This window comes from Poromitra crassiceps (assembly GCF_964638095.1).
Source record: "Poromitra crassiceps genome assembly, chromosome: 25".
Classification (NCBI taxonomy): Eukaryota; Metazoa; Chordata; class Actinopteri; order Beryciformes; family Melamphaidae; genus Poromitra; species Poromitra crassiceps.
In genome coordinates this window covers 7,311,804-7,329,807 of record NC_139649.1, presented here as the reverse complement: position 1 = coordinate 7,329,807, position 18,004 = coordinate 7,311,804, and the positions used below count along the sequence as shown (strand labels likewise).

The 18,004-nt window shown below is 44.4% G+C and overlaps 1 pseudogene across 1 annotated transcript; it reads left to right on the top strand.

Annotated features, from left to right (window-relative positions):
* The first annotated feature begins 2,736 nt into the window (after nt 1-2,736).
* On the top strand, nt 2,737-17,614 carry LOC310798489 (monocarboxylate transporter 2-like; annotated as a pseudogene). The gene is made up of 5 exons: nt 2,737-2,756; nt 4,938-5,167; nt 9,706-9,848; nt 12,914-13,729; nt 17,322-17,614. The product of its transcript is annotated as a monocarboxylate transporter 2-like (transcript).
* The last annotated feature ends 390 nt before the right edge of the window (nt 17,615-18,004 follow it).

Sequence of the window (18,004 nt, the reverse complement as noted above, 5' to 3'; positions counted from 1 at the left end):
GGGTTTGCCTGTTTTTCTTTGACCTGATCATACTCTTCCTTTGAAAAAAAAGGGGGGTTGAAAGAGCCTTCCTCTTAAATGCCAAAAAGCATTTGAGCTCTTTGCTTAGTTGATGGGTGGACGTTGAAAAGAAGTTTCTGGTAGCAATAACTCATGGAACTGTGATAAGGCTATTAGGTTATATTATATTACCTTAGTGAAAGTGCATTAATTGTTTTTTTGTTTTTTTTGGGTGCTGGTTATCTTGCTAGTGAATCATGTAGGGTTCCTAAATGATGATGATGTGGCTGTCACATGGGTGTAGACTTGAGAAGCGACGCGTCGTCGAGTGCAGATCATTTTAGGATGTCATTGTGCCTGTGGTGTGGCTTAGACGTCGGGCGTCGGAATCACGTACTGTTTTGTCCCCGATGAAGATCTCTTATAAAGTCTTACGGAGCGTTGCACTGAATCACTCTCCACTTCGATTGTCCTTAACTGCAAACTTTACGAAGCACCCTCCTGGAGAACACAAACTATAAACAAGTGGGGGGTGTTTGCCTAGCTTGTGTGCTAATCGAATCCTCGTCCATCAGCCATGAATCCATCTTTACACGCCGTCACACGGAGGACATCGCCCGTCGGTGCTGTTTTTTTTTTTTTTTTTTTTTTTTTTGACAATCTTGTATAGAAGTAATACTTATAGTGATGTTCCCTGTCGAACTGTGACATTTCCAATGCCATCAGTTTCCTCATGCAGGTTCCTGTGTCATCTTTGCACTACGTTGTATTTTATCCCAACTTGAAAACAGTGCCCCTCCATTTAAAAGAAAAACAAACAAAAACGCTGGTTTCAACAACCATATAGCAATCATGATTCTGTCCTCAACATTTTTTTTTATATATATATATGGAGAGTAATATGAGAAGTCACATTCAGTAAACATTTGTGGATATAATAAACTTCTCCAAGAGAAGATCTACAGACGACTGACTTTAAGCTGACTTTCAGTTGACCTGGCTAGGACGATGATGCCCTCAAACAGAAGAAGGGTGGGGGAGGTTCACCCATATGCCTACAAATGGCCATCTGGGAACCAGGAACGGACAACTCTCAGGATTTCTATTGATAACACCGTACTGTATTTAAATGTTTTTGTTATACGTGTAATATACTGTACTATAGGTTTGCTGTACTTGCACAGTTTTTTAAACGTATTTTTGTTTCTTTTATAAATTGAAAAATAGATGTGATTTCTTTTTTGTTGTTTTCAATGGCCGTTTTTTTCTTTTCTTTATCTAATTACTTAATTTAGTTATGGCGGAGCGATCATCCTCTTTTGAGGACGAAATGATTGCCTGCACATGAGTGTTTCCGTTTTGATTCTTTTTCTTCTGTAGATTCCTCTGTAGTAGTATTGCTTTATTGTAACATCTCATTGAAACTAAGCATTACAGTTAAGTAAGTACATTTGTTCCATCAAGTTTCAAACACCAGTCGTGTAAGAATACAACAAGCTAAGAATCAGTCAGTGTGCTTTCTGTGTACAGGAGTTAATAATGGCCTCGGGCTGCAATACCGATCTGTCTTCTGGTCACCGATATGGATTATGCTTATGGGTGCTATACCATTGAGTTCTTTCTGCATTTTCATTCACTATTACTTTGCTGGTTTGTTTGTTTTGGGGGTTGGGGGTTATAGTGGTGGTTGAGCTCAACTGTGAAATTCACATTGCACATAATTTGAAAATAAAACTTCTTAAAAGTGACAATGTTCCTCTAATTTCTTTTACAAAGTTGCGTGAGAACTGAAGTGTAGTGTCGACATACAGTTATGGCTGTGTGAGTGATATTGCATTGTTTGCACTGTTAGTGTTACAGCAAGGTTGAATTGCACTGAATTGAATATCAAAATGTTTGTTTACACGCACATCACAGACAGGAACCCTTAAAATTGTACCTAGTGCCACTACTAGTACATCACTGCAATGCAGAGGGCACTACAGAACACCAGTTACAGTGGTTCTCAATGTGGAGTCCGGGGACCACCAGCGGTCCTTGAGGAGGGATTTCCTGGGAGTCCCCAGCAAATTGATGAATTGAACCTGCAGCATTATTTCATTTATAATTTCAAGATTCAAGATTTTTATTGTCACTGCGTGGTACAAGTATCACGTCTGAAATTCTTGTGCAGTGGACTCCGTTTACAACATAGTAGAAATATAACAGGGCATATGAGTGCAAAAACAACAAGAGACACAACAAGCAATAAGGCAGTAGAGTGATAAGACAAGTCAGAGACAGTGGCATATTCACTGACTGCACATAGGTGCATGCACCATAGAAGTTAACTCGGTCAGAGAATGTGGATGAATTGCAGTTTTGATCACAGTTTCACTGTTATCTCCCTACCTACAATAGGCCTAGTCTTGGGCCTAGGCTAGGATTACTAGTAGGATGAATTATAGCAAGCTATTAATAGAGGCCAAACAGGGGACGTTATCATCTCAAACAATGATAGCACTGCTGACTTACTGTAGGCGTGACACCCATTGAACATTCATCAAGACTAAACACTTGCAACCCACTGGTCTTGTGACTGAATAAGTGGAGACTGTATGGAGACTATAGCTGGAAACCAGCAGCACTACAGCATGAAACCCCCCCAGGCCGTCTGTGTGACACGTCACGTGACCACACAGCAAATACATCGGCTGCTGCAGGCAGAAACTTTTGTGTGTCAAACTGGTCTCAGAGATGGTGTCTGAGACGGAAAGGTAAGGTGTTAACTACTTTAGCCGTTTAGCGCTTTTAGTGTTTAGTCTATATTACGTTTACTGCACTCGGTAAATAAAACGCCGCGTTGTATCTACATTACGATCTATGATTGTGTATCTATATCGCGCCGACCCTAGTATTGACTGGTGGTCCACGTGTGAAATATTTTCTCCGGTAACGTTACGTCCGGGGTCACGCTGGAAGAGTTATGAACAACCTTTTCGGTTTTTTCGCAATTAGTCGGCTTTCATTGAAGGGTTTGTGTGTGGTGTTGCGATGTATTTTGTCCTAAGAACGTTTCACTTCTTCTAACCAGTGGTGTAGTCTAGTTTATTGTAGTGGGCAGCAGCTGCTATACGAAGTTTCAGCAGTTTCAGCTTGGAGGGAGATTTGTTGCAGCAGCACGCAGTGTGGGGGGTTCCTTCCTGGAGGTCCCCAGCAAATTGATGAATGGTTAATTATTATTTAATTATTTTTGTTTAGGCTACATGAAGTTAAGACAATGAGAGAATGTAGAAGAACTACTGTTTCAATCAGTTCCACTGTTATCTCTCTAACTACAATATAGATAGTCAGGGAGCTCTGCACAAAATCATATCAATATTCTCAGATTTGGGAACTTCTAGAAACAAAATCTCATCAAATGGAGCTGCCCTGATGTGGACTAATTAGGGGTCACTGGCCTAGGGAACCTAGACCTCTCTCCCTGTCTCTCTCCCTGTGTGTGTGTGTGTGTGTGTGTGTGTGTGTGTGTGTGTGTGTGTGTGTGTGTGTGTGTGTGTGTGTGTGTGTGTGTGTGTGTGTGTGTCTCTCTCTCTCTCTCTCTCTCTCTAAATAATGCCATATAGGCCTAAAACTGTCACATAACTATATTATTACCAAGGGTGTAGTGGTAAATTCAGAGGTGAGTAAACTATTAGGTGAGTAGTTTAGTGAGTTTGTTTCCCCTCATTGTCGATACAATTGATCTGAAAATAGGTGAGTAAACTCTGCCTCATTTCAAAGAGGAGCGTTTACCCTCCACTACAGCCCTGATTGTTATGTATCTTTGCCCACTTTTAAGTGGGTATACTCAAATCCTGGAGCTTTCCTAGTGGGTAGTATACTGCATATACCTGCGTATCACATGACTACACCACTGGCTCTAACTTCGTTATAACGTTAGTTAAGGCTTGCCAGTTTCTGTAGCAGTGTGGGGTTTTCTTGTAACATTTGGTGCTCTCTTGTTGTGACACTTCTCATGCTTGCTGTATGCAGATTGAGAGGACACATTGTACATTTACACTTGTGTTCAATGTGGACACAATGCGTCCCTGACCACCTCCGGAGGTGGTTTGGCCGATCAGATCGCAAACCGTCTTCAATGTGTCTTGGGGGGGCGTTTACACCTGTACTTTCAAGTGGTCAAGCACTATTTGATTGCAATCTGATGACAGAAAACGCATGTTAATGCCACGTGTAAATTCAATTCAATTCAATTCAATTATTCAATTCAATTTATTTGTCCACAATGTGGAAATTTGTCTTCGGCTTCACAGGTTTGCTTGTGTACAGAGAGGAATACATTACATTTCAACATGGGAGACAAACACATTACATTTCAACAAACACCAGGGTACACAGTACAGAACACAGGGTTTGACAGGATGGAAACATAATACAACATGGAACAGGGACACACATACAGGCAGTGATAACGGACATGGTTCTTATGTGGATGGCCTCAGATTGCAGCCTGTCTTTGATCCTAACTGCTTCAATGTATTTATGCTAAACAGGATGTTTACTAAAAATAACACCACCCAAATAGAGGCTATTACACAATTTTCTAACTTCACTGGTGAGTGGTGACAAACCTTTAATGACATCTTCATTACAAAATGTTCAAAACATCATTTGATCAGGTGTATTAATAAGTTAACCTGCTAACTTGCTGGCTTGGTGATATTTCCTGTCTGGCAGTGCAAAAGCTTCCAAACACTATGCGCTGCTGCTTGCCATTTTGAATATCAACGTTTTGAACATGCTGAATGCAAAGTGTCTTGTTTGATGTGCTGGAATGGGAAGGAAAGAAGAATGGCTTCACTCCAGGAGGAGACTCCATTCACTTCTAGGGTTTCTTTCCACGATCTTCATGGTTTGATCATCTCAGATGCCCTCTCTCTCCACTCTCTGAACAGGAACATGCCCCCTCCTGCACCAGAAATGGAGTTGTCCCCCACCTCCAAGGCCTTGGACGGGGGTTGGGGCTGGATGGTGGTGGTCGGGGCCTTCATCTCCATCGGCTTCGCCTATGCCACACCCAAAGCCCTCACTGTCTTCTTCAACGAGATCCAGGGTGAGCTCCTGGTCAGCTACAGTGACATAGCATGGCTCACGTCCATCATGCTGGCGGCCATGTACGCAGGCGGTGAGTTGATACAGAAATGCCATCACATCAATCAATCATCAATCATATTTAATATGATAATATGATAATATTAATTATATTTAATATTATAACATTGGCGCACACGTAGGCCTCTTCAATGCACACGTTGTGTTCAGCTGATACTTATGAATTGCCTGTTCTTCCTTTGCAATGACTGTACATAGCTTATTTGAAATTAGGCCTACTATAGAGAGGCAAAGTGAACGTCACTTCCTGCTTCAGCACTGTACGAGAGATTTTCTTCCGCAATTTATTTTCCCATAGACATTTCGTAAAATGCGAATAAAAATAGTTTTACTTGGTCAAACCAAACGGTTCAGCTATATTTAGAATCGGGAGAGACCATAGAACATTTCACTCAGACCAAAACTTAAAAAAATAACATCGAAAAAATATTTTCTTTAAACCCGAATTTTTTTTACGTTTTGGGCCGAGTGAAATGTTATGCGACCTCTCCTGTTTCTAAATATATCCGAACCGTTTGGTTTTTGAACAAGTCAAACTATTTTTATAAGCATTTTACGAAATGTCTATGGGAAAATAAATGGCGGATGAAAATCTCTGGTACAGTGCTGAAGCAGGAAGTGACGTTCCACTTTGCCTCTCTATTTGTAGATCAAGTGGGCTACTCTAAAACAACGAGAGGACTTTAAACTACAGCCACTAACATTTGATCGAGACTGAAAGGATCGTTCTTATTTCCAACCTGAGTCCTATTTTCCTACGTTGTGCCTTTACGCCGATTGATCCTGATCAAAATGAATAAAAAGACAGTTTTGTTTCGCAGCCTCATTCAGACTGAAAAGCCACATCATAAATAAACGGAGTTAACAAGACTCAAACAGGAATAGCGACATCCATATTAAAAATAGAGTCAGGCTGCCTAATGGAAGGAATGCTGATTGCACGCACACTCTTCCTCACCTGCCTTGAATTTAGCTATCCACACAGACTCTGTTGATTCTGGATCATTATGGCACTTTATCTTAGGAGGCTTTATTTGGGCGGGCTGCCCAGTACAGGTAAAGTTCGGGAATTGAGATGGCTTTGTGAGATTAGCACGCCGGTCTAGGTGCTAGCTGGTCAGTATACACTGATAACCTTCCTATTAACCTGTTGACTCTGAATGTATTATTCTCCCTCAATCCAGATTAAGAGTGAATGGTTTCAAAGCAGGAACAGGAATGGGAACAGGGCAGAGGGGCAGAAAAGCAGGTTTCTCTCTAAAAGCGACATCATTTATATTCTTCTGTACCTGTAGACAAAAGCAAGCATCAAACAGAACAGTGTAGCAGTGTAACGCTGTTTATATGTTTTTCTTATTTCGGCTTTGAAACATGAAAAGCCATTATTATTATTATTCAGGAGTTTGTTTGAATATGACTGGTAATTCTGTGGGTGGATGAGTTGACTTGACCTTATCCTCATTTCAGCTTCAAATTGTTAATGTATCCCCCCCCCCCCACACAAAAAAATCCAGCCTGTCAGTTTTTAAATTTCACCCAGTAAAAAAAAAAATCCCCCCTGTCTGCCCTTCTGTGAACATTTGTATATTCAGGTAGCACACACCTTGATTGGGACGCGGGTGTTGATGAATTGCCGCGAGAAGCATTCGCCGTCACAACAACAGGCCCAAAGCAAATAGTCAGAGAAATCAGAAGTGACTTTCCTTGATGGCTGTTTGGTCTCATCTCGGGCCGAGGCCTGATTTGAGTTCACGGTGTTTTGGGGGAGAGAGACCTTGGGAAGAACTCATTAGACGACACGCGCACAAAAATGACAACGGCACCCGGATCCGGCCCGAGAGGCCTTAAGTGGATTGATCAGTGCCTGCCTGCAAGGTTACAGGACAACAGGGTGCCTGACTCACCTGCAATCATCTCCGAGAAGGCCCCCTAACCGCTGAAATATCCCCTACCACCACCGCCGCGCGGCTCCGGCACACGGCTTTATCATATTGTCCTTGGCGATCGCCTGGGCAATGTCACCCGGCGGAGGAGAGAGAGACAGGGGGAATATATCAGAGGAAGGTTCAGCGCGTTGGGGCTCTGGCACCGCGGGCCCCATGGGAGAGACATGGCAGGCTTTTTCACAGAACCTCTGACTCAACGAGTCTGAGTGATAAAGTTATAATGGGAGTGGAAATGGCCGCCCCCCGCGCGCGTGGGACGTCGCCCGCGCCCTATTGTGACACCGTCACGGGGAGGCAGATGATCTATCTGTGACCCCCGCAGGGCAGGCGCCTCTCTTTAACTGTATAAACAGGGCCGGATGTTTTGTATGTGCGTGTACCTCTCTCGTGTACTGTACATACAGTGGTGCAGGGCACTTCTTAGGTGACCTACAGCTCAGCACGAGGAGAAAGAAGGAAAGAAAGAAAGAAAGAAAGAAAGAAAGAAAGAAAGAAAGAAAGAAAGAAAGGGCACGCAGTGGTAGCGCTCTCGCTTCGCACGCTCGCCTCACAGCAAGAAGGTCCTGGGTTCGATTCCCGCCTGGGGGTATGATTGTCTCCCCATGCTTTCGGTACCTATAGAGCCCATGTGGGCTATCTATCTCGTGAAAAAGGGCCTTTCTGTGTGGAGTTTGCATGTTCTCCCCGTGCTCCCCTGGGGCTTCCTCCATATATAACCCTTCCCCCCCCAATAGAAAACATGCAGAAGATCGTCATCTGACCAGCGGCAGTTTGGAAGTTGGTCGTCCTCGGGCGCTTCACTGCAGCTGTCCACCGCTCCTGACCTGACCACGGGGGAGGACGAGCCAGGACTGGTCAAACGCGGATCGCAAATTCCACTGTGCCTCTCCAGTGATGTGTTTTCTGTGACGAATAAAGACGGGTTTGTCCGTCCAATTGTAAGAAAGAAAGAAAGAAAACGAAAATAGATATTTTCTTATCGAATTACTGTGATTCTGCTTTGCTTTCGGAAGCACCTGCGAGAGTCCACATCTGTTGTAAAACATGAAGGCATTCTCATGCCTTCAGTCACACATAATCAGTTTGAGACAACAGACAGACTTGCCCACATTATAGTAGTTATTTTCTTTTTATGTACTGAGAAATTAATCACCAGCCGTCCCATGGTAAACACATGCTCCGTGGTAAACACATGCTCCGTGGTAAACACATGCTCTGGAAAATAGCAGGTGTTTGTTTGCCAAATAGGGATGTAATCCTCTTAGTATTTATTTTTCAATTATGGCTGTGCACGCAGAGGCCCTTCCCACCACTGCCGTGCAAAGCTGGTCCTGCAGCTTGTTAAGACTCCAGTCATCATGGCAGCCTGCATATTAGTTGCTCTCTCTCTCTCTCTCTCTTTTTCCTCTATGAATGAAAGTGGAATGATATTCTATTTAAATGACTGGACTTAATAGCAAGGAGAAGAAAGAAGTTTGCATTATGGCAGTGGTTCCCATTCCCGACCTTAGGGTCGCGACCCTAAGTGGGGTCGCCTGGAATTCAAATGGGGGTTGCCTAAAATAAAAAATAAAATATATACAGTATATATATATATTTTTACCAGACACAATTTAATACTACCGAAGATGATTAGGGTCACTTGCGATTTATTTTATTTTATTTATTTTAGTTCTGAGTTTAAAGCATAAAGTGATCATCTGTAAGATTTCAGCTTTGTTCTCTTGGGTGACACTATGGCGATGAGTGGTAATTGCAGGTGACATCCAAACTGTTGCATTATGGGACATTACTAATGTCACATGTTACTATATAGTGCAAAGGCTTCCATCAATGGACCATAGCCTCAATCAACATTGTGAGTGACTCGTATTTTTATTTTATTTTATTTAGATTAAAATCTTTGAGATTATAACTTTAAATCAGGATTCTGAGAATAACGTCAGAATTCTGAGATTAAAGTCAGAATTCTGAGTTACTGTCAGAATTTTGAGAAAAAAGTTAGAGTTTGAGATTAAAGTCAGAATCTCAGATTAAAGTCAGAATTAGGGGTGGAAAAAGAAGCATACTATGTGACCTCGCTGACGATTATCGATACGATATTATCGACGGTGTGGCAGAATTTGAATGTGGCGGGGGCCCCCGAGATTTTTGCCACGTCAAAGTAAGGCCACGAGCCAAAAGAGGTTGATGTGAAGCCTTATGGTGCATCGTGGTGCAGTGCAGAAGGACCGTGTTGCTGAAATGTGTTGCTGCAATGTCACTCTGCAACTCAGGGTTATGAATGAAGGCGAGGGAATGACAGCATATAAAGGGGCTGTTTAATTGCTGATGGATTACTGAGTGTAGTGTTTTACATTACCAGGGGAGAGGATAATGAGTCACTGACTTGCGCTGCAACGGAGCTAAGAGCAGGCAAGTGTTTCAACAGTGACCTCCTTCTGCCCTTGGTCCAGGCCTAGAGTCAGTACTGGCCTTGTGTGGGTGCACTTCTCCAAAAAGCATGCCATCACGAGGAGTTAGGTGTGCTGCTTCTTCTTACTGAACCTGTTTATATTGAGATGTGTGACATTTTATCGTGCTGATTATCCTCTCCTCTTTGCAGGACCCGTAAGCAGTTTGCTGGTCAATCGTTTCGGAAGCCGCCCGGTGGCCATGGCGGGTGGCGTGCTGTGCGGGGTCGCTATGGTAACCGCGTCTTTTGGAAATAACATCTATCACCTCTACATTTGCATTGCGTCATCGGAGGTACCTACACATTTTCTATTTCACTCTTATCCTGCGATATTATATCCTGCTTCCTGAAATGCTTTAGCTCGGTTGTTATTTCTCTAGAAGAACATTATTACACGTCACAGCCATGCCTTGGGGGGGAAAGGTCCAAAGTAGGGTCGCACAATTAATTTGAATCGTATTCGCAATATGGCCAATTGCACTATCCAAATAGCAGGAGCCTGCAATTATTTGATAATGGTAAAATGTGTCACAACAGACCATTGAAGCATTGTGGTGCTACAGAGATGCCAGCAGCCTACAAAATCCTATTATCCACATGTAAGAGAACATGCTTGTTTTGTACAGACCCCAGTAAAAATCACATTACATTTGTATTTTTCAGTGAAAATGAAATACAAAAATGACCATTCCCACTAAAATCATATCTCATATCTCAATCGCAATATCTGTCAGTATAATCACTATATATATATATATATATATATATATATATATATATATATATTTTTTTTTTTTTTTTTTTTTTTGCATATCGTGCAGCCCTAGTCCAAAGTAAACCTTTCTGAGAAATCACAGACCACTTCGATCTCTACTACAGAGTCATCACGTATTTGCAATGAAGGCAGTGAGAGGAGCCATTTTCCTGATATGGATCTTGTTTACTCTCCTGCTCACATCACTATCCAGCCCTGATTAAGCCCATGTGGGGTTGGGGGTCCACATGCTTTCAGGCCCTAAAGGTTGCCAGGTCTGACCCCCCCCCCCCCCCCCCCCCCGCCCCGCCGCGTTATTTCGAATCGCATATAGGCTCCGCAATAACCACGGCCTGTGCCCGCCTACACAGCAGTCAAGCGCCGGGATTGGCCAGGCGCCCATGCTCACGTGAGCTAACAATGTTTTAACTAATTTTTCTCCATCAAAACTTCTTAGCAAAACTAACACAGTTAGATTGTTCTTATAGCGCAACTTTTTTCATCTCGTCTTAATCTGATATTTGAGGCAATAATGATCTTTCTCCTTAGAAAGCCCTGTGAGAAAATCCCATCAACCTGCATCAACCCCAAGAGTAATATCTCTGGGTTTCCCGTTTTGAAGGTCTGCTTTGAATACATAAATTAGCCATTTTCACTTCCCACCCAATTCACCCATTCAGTTTGTGACCATAATTAATTTCAATGTCCGCTCTCAAGAGCAATTCAGTTGGTTAGTGAAATCGCTGTCCGCTCTCAAGAGCTATTCAGTTGGTTAATGAAATCGCTGGGCTGCGAGCCCTGCAGTGTTTGTGAGCATGGGCGCCTGGCCAATCCCGGTGCTTGACTGCTGCGTAGGCGTGGTTATTGCGGAGCCTATGTGCGATTCGAAATAACGCCCCCCTGCCTGGGCTGCTGCAGGTTGCCAGGTCTGGTCCCCCCCCCCCCCCCCAGCCTGGGCTGCTGCAGGTTGCCAGGTCTGGTCCCTTCCCCCCAGCCTGGGCTGCTGCAGGTTGCCAGGTCTGGTCCCTTCCCCCCAGCCTGGGCTGCTGCAGGTTGCCAGGTCTGGTCCCCCCCCCCCTGCCTGGGCTGCTGCAGGTTGCCAGGTCTGGTCCCCCCCCCCCTGCCTGGGCTGCTGCAGGTTGCCAGGTCTGGTCCCCCCCCCCCCTGCCTGGGCTGCTGCAGGTTGCCAGGTCTGGTCCCCCCCCCTGCCTGGGCTGCTGCGCTGTCATTCTGGGCTCAGGGCTCCTTCCTGGGGTGCAGTTTTAGAGCACCAAGGGGACCAGGAGCAGCAGCAGCAGCAGCACAGTAATTAAGACAGAGGTGTCCCTGATCCCAGAGAGCCTCTGTCCTCTCCCTTAGGCTCCCATCAAGCTCCTCACAGGGGGGCTCCCTGCCACCCTGTGAGGCTCATTACACAACTGTGAAGGATGAACAGGCCCAGCGAGGAGCTAGGCCATGTGCGCCGCCGCCTGGGGGGGGCTGTGTGCCCTGCTCTGCTCCCCTGTGCCCTGGCACACCCACATAGGCATCGGGCAGTTTCACCTAGTACCATGGACACAACACGTGTACATGTAATATGCATACACACACACACACTCACACTCACATGCATGTTGAAAGACATCCTAAACATTGACTGTGTTTGTCGTTCAATCAATAACTAAGGACTTGTAAATACTGCTCCCACAACTCAAATTCAATTGATTGTCTGCCTTCGCTCTCTCTCTCTGCACTTTATTGAGGAGCCAGACAGTAACAAGTGTAAATATCGCAAGACTCATTTTCAATCAGTTTCACTCAGGTTATAGGAGTATATTTTTATACTGGATCAGTTTTTCTGTTATCTGGTAATTGCTGGACTTTTACCATTCTAAATTTGCCCTGGCTTACACTTCCTGTTGCAGTGTTTGCTATTACAATAACTGACATAAGACATAAGATTGGTTCCAAACTGTTTCCTAGCAACACCAATTCCATGAAAGCCATCTATAGAAGCTAGCTTGGCAAGTAAGTACCTGCAAGTGTCGTCGTCAGAGAGTCGATGCAATTGCGGGCACTTCAGAGAAGCCTTCGACTTGCTTCCATTTTGTCTACAGTTTTTCCCAAACGTTTAACACATTTCCAGACACTGTGGCTCAATTTCACAAAACTCTTAACACAACACTGAAAAGTTAGCCACTTTGCCAAAACTCCACACAGAAAGGCCCTTTGGACAAGACTAGGCATCTCGGAAGGGAGGGAATATAGCAGCTACCGGTAGTTCCTTGTCTTAGGTGAACACTGATTTGGAAAATAATGTGCTGATTTTCTGAATGAAATCTTATTCAATTCAATCCCGGGCTAGAGCTGAGTAAGTGAACAAACAAATTACTCAGACTCTCTAATTTATTCCCACTTAACATGGAGAAATCATTTGTGAAATCATCTCAGCATTCTGTAATGACATTTCAGTTGTGAAATGTGAAATGAGATGGAACCTTAATGTGCACCAAGTTAGCATCAGTCTTAATTGAATTGAGCACATAGTAGCGCGCTGGGTAGCTCGGGAAGGCGTGCGAGGCTGTGAGTGTGACTGTTTTCTCTTATCATCTGTTTACCCCACAGGGTGTGGACTCTCCTTCAACCTCAACGCCGCCCTCACCATCATTAGCAAATACTTCCTGGCCAAGCGCCCCTTAGCCAATGGAATTGCCATGGCGGGGAGTCCGGTGTTCCTGTGTGTCCTGGCCCCGCTCAACCAGTACCTCCTTATCAAGTTTGGTTGGAGGGGAAGTTTCCTCGTCCTCGGGGGTATGATGCTCAACTGCTGTGTCGCTGGCTCCCTGATGAGGCCTACTGCTCCCTTTGCTAGCCCAGCCGTGGGTGCGCCGCAGAAGAAGGTGGTGGAGCAGGCGGAAAACGGCAACACCAAGCTCAAAGGAAGCTGTATGAAGAATGTCTCCAAGTTCTTGGACTTCTCCCTCCTCAAAGACAGAGGCTTCGTCATTTACCTGGTAGGGAATATGTTCTTCTTCTTCGGTGCCTATGCCCCCATCACGTTTCTGGCGGCCTACGCCGTCAGTCTGGGCGTAGACGAGTACAAAGCCGCCTATCTGCTCTCCATCATGGGCTTCGTGGACATGTTCGCCCGGCCCGGCACCGGCCTGGTGGCCAACACCAAGTGGGTTCGGCCCAGGATCCAGTACTTCCTCAGCTGCGCCATGGTGTTCAACGGTGCCACACACTTACTGTGCCCCCTGGGCAGTGGGTTTGTCTTCCTGGCGACCTACGTGGTATTTTTCGGTATTAGTTTCGGCATGGTGTTCGCCTTGATCTTCGAATGTCTGATGGACCTGATGGGACCCCAGCGCTTCTCCAGTGCGGTCGGCCTGGTCACCGTCATAGAGTGCTGCCCCATGCTGCTGGGACCACCCGCTGCAGGTGAGAAGAACCGTGTACACTGACTGCACACACCACACAGTGCTGTTTTACAGATATTACACTCAGTCTCACTGACGGTGTAGGTCTGACAAACTATCAGCACACCACTCAAATGATAAAAAATGCATCGCGTTGTACATAAATTGGTATTGTCCGCAGAGCCAGAGCTGCAGAATTATTGAAGGATAGATTAAATGATATCCCCCTTTGAATAGATCTTTTCAGTAGAGAATTTATATAACAATTTATTTCTGTCTCGGCTCCATTTTTATCATCTAGCTAGCAGCCACCCAAGAAGCTTAATTACTAAATCATTGTATTGCTCACCAGCTCATCGATTAGAAGGAACATGATTTTGAACCCGATGCCTTCTAGCCACAGCATTTCTTTATCTGATTGTGCTTTAGACTGAAGTACTTACCACCAGCTACCTTCAAGTTCTGAAGAACTGTAATCACAGGAGTATTGTTTTTTCCCTACATGTTTCCTTGCCATTTTCAGGCTCGCCACACTGTTGAAAGACCCACTCTAAAAACAACACAATGTCATTCTTCTCTCCATTTAGTTCAAAAGTTACATCAACAATCTCTGAAATAGAGCCATTTGGGAAAACAGCGCTTGAGCTAGCGGTTGTCATCAGTTAAACAGATGATAAATGTCAACTTTAAAGTTCAGGTAGAGAGGCTCGTTTCGGTGCGTGTGCTACACAAACACACAGAAGAAGTAGGTGCACATGACTTAATGAACGCTGCATACCACCACCAACCCATTGGCAAACGTCTGCTTTGCCTCCATCCTGGGTTTTTTAATGAGGTGGAAATGTATACTGTAGGCCCGCCCCCCGGTTTGTCTGCTGCGCTCCTGTTCTGAGGCGCTCATTTAATGGGGTAAATAAGCGCCTCCCTGCACGCAGAGCGCTCTCCTCCAGAGGGCACAATCGTTACGTCTCTGCCCTTACTCGCCTGCTCGTTACTGCCCTCCCCAAACCTCCGGGTCAATCCAATTAGGAGGAAGTGAGGTAATTGGGTGTAATTAGCCTTTTGCTTTGGGTGTTTAATGATGCTCAGTTCAAACTCCAGTCATTAAAGTCCTGTACGTCCTGGTGCCATAATTAAGTTGTGAATACATTAAAAAAGGGGTGACTCCGCCAGATGGACTTAATTACCGCTCCGCCAATCAAGGGCTGTCTTAATGAGGGTGATGGTCATTGGCATACGCCCATGAGATGAATGCTATCAATCAGATGATACAGCCCATGTTGGAGGATCCAAATGCAAATGAGCCCTTTGCAATTGTACACCACAAACACAGAAAAACCACCACCATCATCATCGAAGACTAGTTTATTAAAATCCAGCTTTAATTTAAAAAAAAAAATACTTAATTGGGAATTAGTCTAAGACAGTGGATCTCAACCTGTGGTCCAGGTGCCACTGGTGGTACGCGGGGCTCCCTCCCTCTCATACTTTCATATGGTGGTAATTTCTGAGGTGGTACTTGGTCTAAAAAGGTTGAGAACCACTGGTCTAAGAAACTGCCCTTGGGTTTAACAGCTTGTCTGAAATGCTTCGATGTTATAGCTTATCTAATAAACGTTGATTGATTCAATAACGGCCATCTCAAAATAATTGATTAAAAGAATAACAGATTTCTTGAAGGTTGGAAAATCAATTCACTTACTGAGAAAAAGATAATAAATTCGGTCCTACCTTCACTCCTGAATTCAGAAGGTCGTTTCTTAATTCAGGCGACCATAAAGGAGCATAAAGGGCACATATTGTTGCTCATACAGTAACGATTCAGATATTAGCAGCACACGATTCACACAAATCAATAGGCTATATGAGGAGAGATTGTAATACAGCAAAGCAGACAGACGGACACACCTTCATACATGCTGCCGTGTGAGACCGTGCTGAGAGAGATAGCCAGACTTGCCCATCGATCCGTGTCTGGAAGCAAAGGGATGAGGTGGGGTTAAGACTCAGAAAAGCTCCAGGCTTAAATCTGATCTAAACCACATTTGTCACTTTTCTGCAGACTTGGGGGCTAGATATTTCTGGCTCTGAGAACGGGGCCGCTCTTCTGATTCGTTCTGGTAGCCGCCGTCCAAATTGCCTTCCCAGAGATGCAGGGCGAGCCAGGCAGGGCGTAATGGCTATCTGTCATTTCCTATGGCTCTTCTTGAATTGGCCCATTCTCTCTCTCTCTCTCTCTCTCTCTGTCTCTCTCTCTCTCTCTCTCTCTCTCTCTCTCTCTCTCTCTCTCTCTCTCTCTCTCTCTCTCTCTCTCTCTCATACCCCACAAACCAAATCAGAGTTTGAAAGGTGTGTTGTAACCTTCTTAACACAGCTCACCTTACCTCGAGTGTAGCGTCTACGCACAAGGTAAGGTGAGCTGTGTTAACACATCTCACCTTACCTCGTCCAAACATATTTTGTGGCTACACTGTAGAGACACGAAACATGTCGCTGTGTCCAGTGTGTCCTGCTGTTCACCTTGAGACTTGTATAGCGTTTGGAATGAAGATATTATGCCGTGTGGCATTATTGCAGTTAGCCTGTGTTCTAAGGTGACCAGATTTCTCAAATGAAAAATCGGGGACATTTCCAGTCCGGCAATCAATATATCATTCAAATATCCAATGTTAGTATTACCTATGACAAAAAAATAAAAAAGGGAGATGATTCCGGTAGGGATGTTCATTTTGAAAAATTTCCATAATCGAAAATCAGGGAAAATTAACAATCAATTATCGATTATCGATCATATTAATAATAATAATATATATATATATATATATATATATATATATATATATATATATTTTTTTTTACAAAATGAATGCCTATGGCAGAAAATACGAAAGACAACGTGTTCTCCTCAATGAACTCTTTATTTCAATGTGTCTCCTCTCCAACACTCTGCTGTCCCCGGCGCATGCCGGTGTGAATTTCCCATGTTTAAAACAGTTTTGTTGGCACAAAGGCCCGTGCCCAGCCAGAAAACTAGAGACTATATGAAGCTCCACCTCACGTTAGTCGGCTGTGCAATGGAGTGGGGCGAGGAGGAACGAATTCCACCCAAACCTAGTCCGCAAAAAAAAAATTTTTTTTTAAATAATAACAAAATCGATAAGAATTCCACATGATCGATTCCATTCCTTAACGATCAATTATGGATTTTCGATAACTGATGAACATCCCTAAATTCCGGTTTCATTTATTTTGCCCATGGCTGTTGTACTTTAACAAACAGTGTCGGCTTCACCAAGAGGCCCCTGGTGCCTGAGGCCGCAGACGCCGGTAGAAAATCGGGGGACATTTTCGGGGACAGCTCCAGCCGGGGACAGGTCACCAAAAACGGGGACCGTCCCTGAAAATTGGGGACGTCGTCTGGTCACCTTACTGTATTCATTCATAGGCAACCCTTCTAAGTGTGTTTCGTCGACACAGGCAGAATTGAGGTGTCCAATTGACCCTAGTTTGAAAATGTCACGTCTCCATTTCTATATAGAGTAGATAGCTTTGTTCACCAGTGTTGTATCATCGCCTAACCGTCCCCCCCTCCCGTCTCCCGTCTCTCCACACAGGGGCTCTGGTGGACATGTTTGGCCACTACACGTACCTGTTCGTCATGTGTGGCTCAGTGATTGTGACCGGCGGTCTCTTTCTCTTCGTCATGAACTTCTACCACGACCACACGCTGGAGAAGGAGAGGGCTGCAAAGGACGCAGACCCCAACAGCAAAACGCAGACCCCCGAGGCTGCCGTGGAGCAGACTGAGCCTGAGGCCGGGTACGGGACTATAGCCCAGGGAGAGCACATGAACACAAGCCAGGATGACACAGAGCCAGAGAACACAGGCACGGCAAGCACATTCTGATTTCTCTTCTGTTTAGCCAGGTTTTGTGGGCTTTTTGCCCTGCACTGTCCTACCTTGAATGTTCTTGGTTGTCTTGTTTTTGCAGTTTACCTACCTCACGTGTTCCTCAGTACACCTATTATATACTGTATTATACAGTACAATTATTTACTATTTGCTATTCAAATGGCAAAAAGTCTTGTGGACTTGTGGTCAAGCCTCAGGGGACGACTAATACTCTTTTGAGCTCGTCGCTGTTTACACTTTCATCAACACCTTTTAGACAATGAGTTTCTCACGTCAATATATTTACCAACTCAAAGAAAACTTTACAGACATAAACGGAACCTTTATCCACTATTTGGTTACTGATCTCTATCATTTTGAATATTTTGAGGTCTGTAATTAATA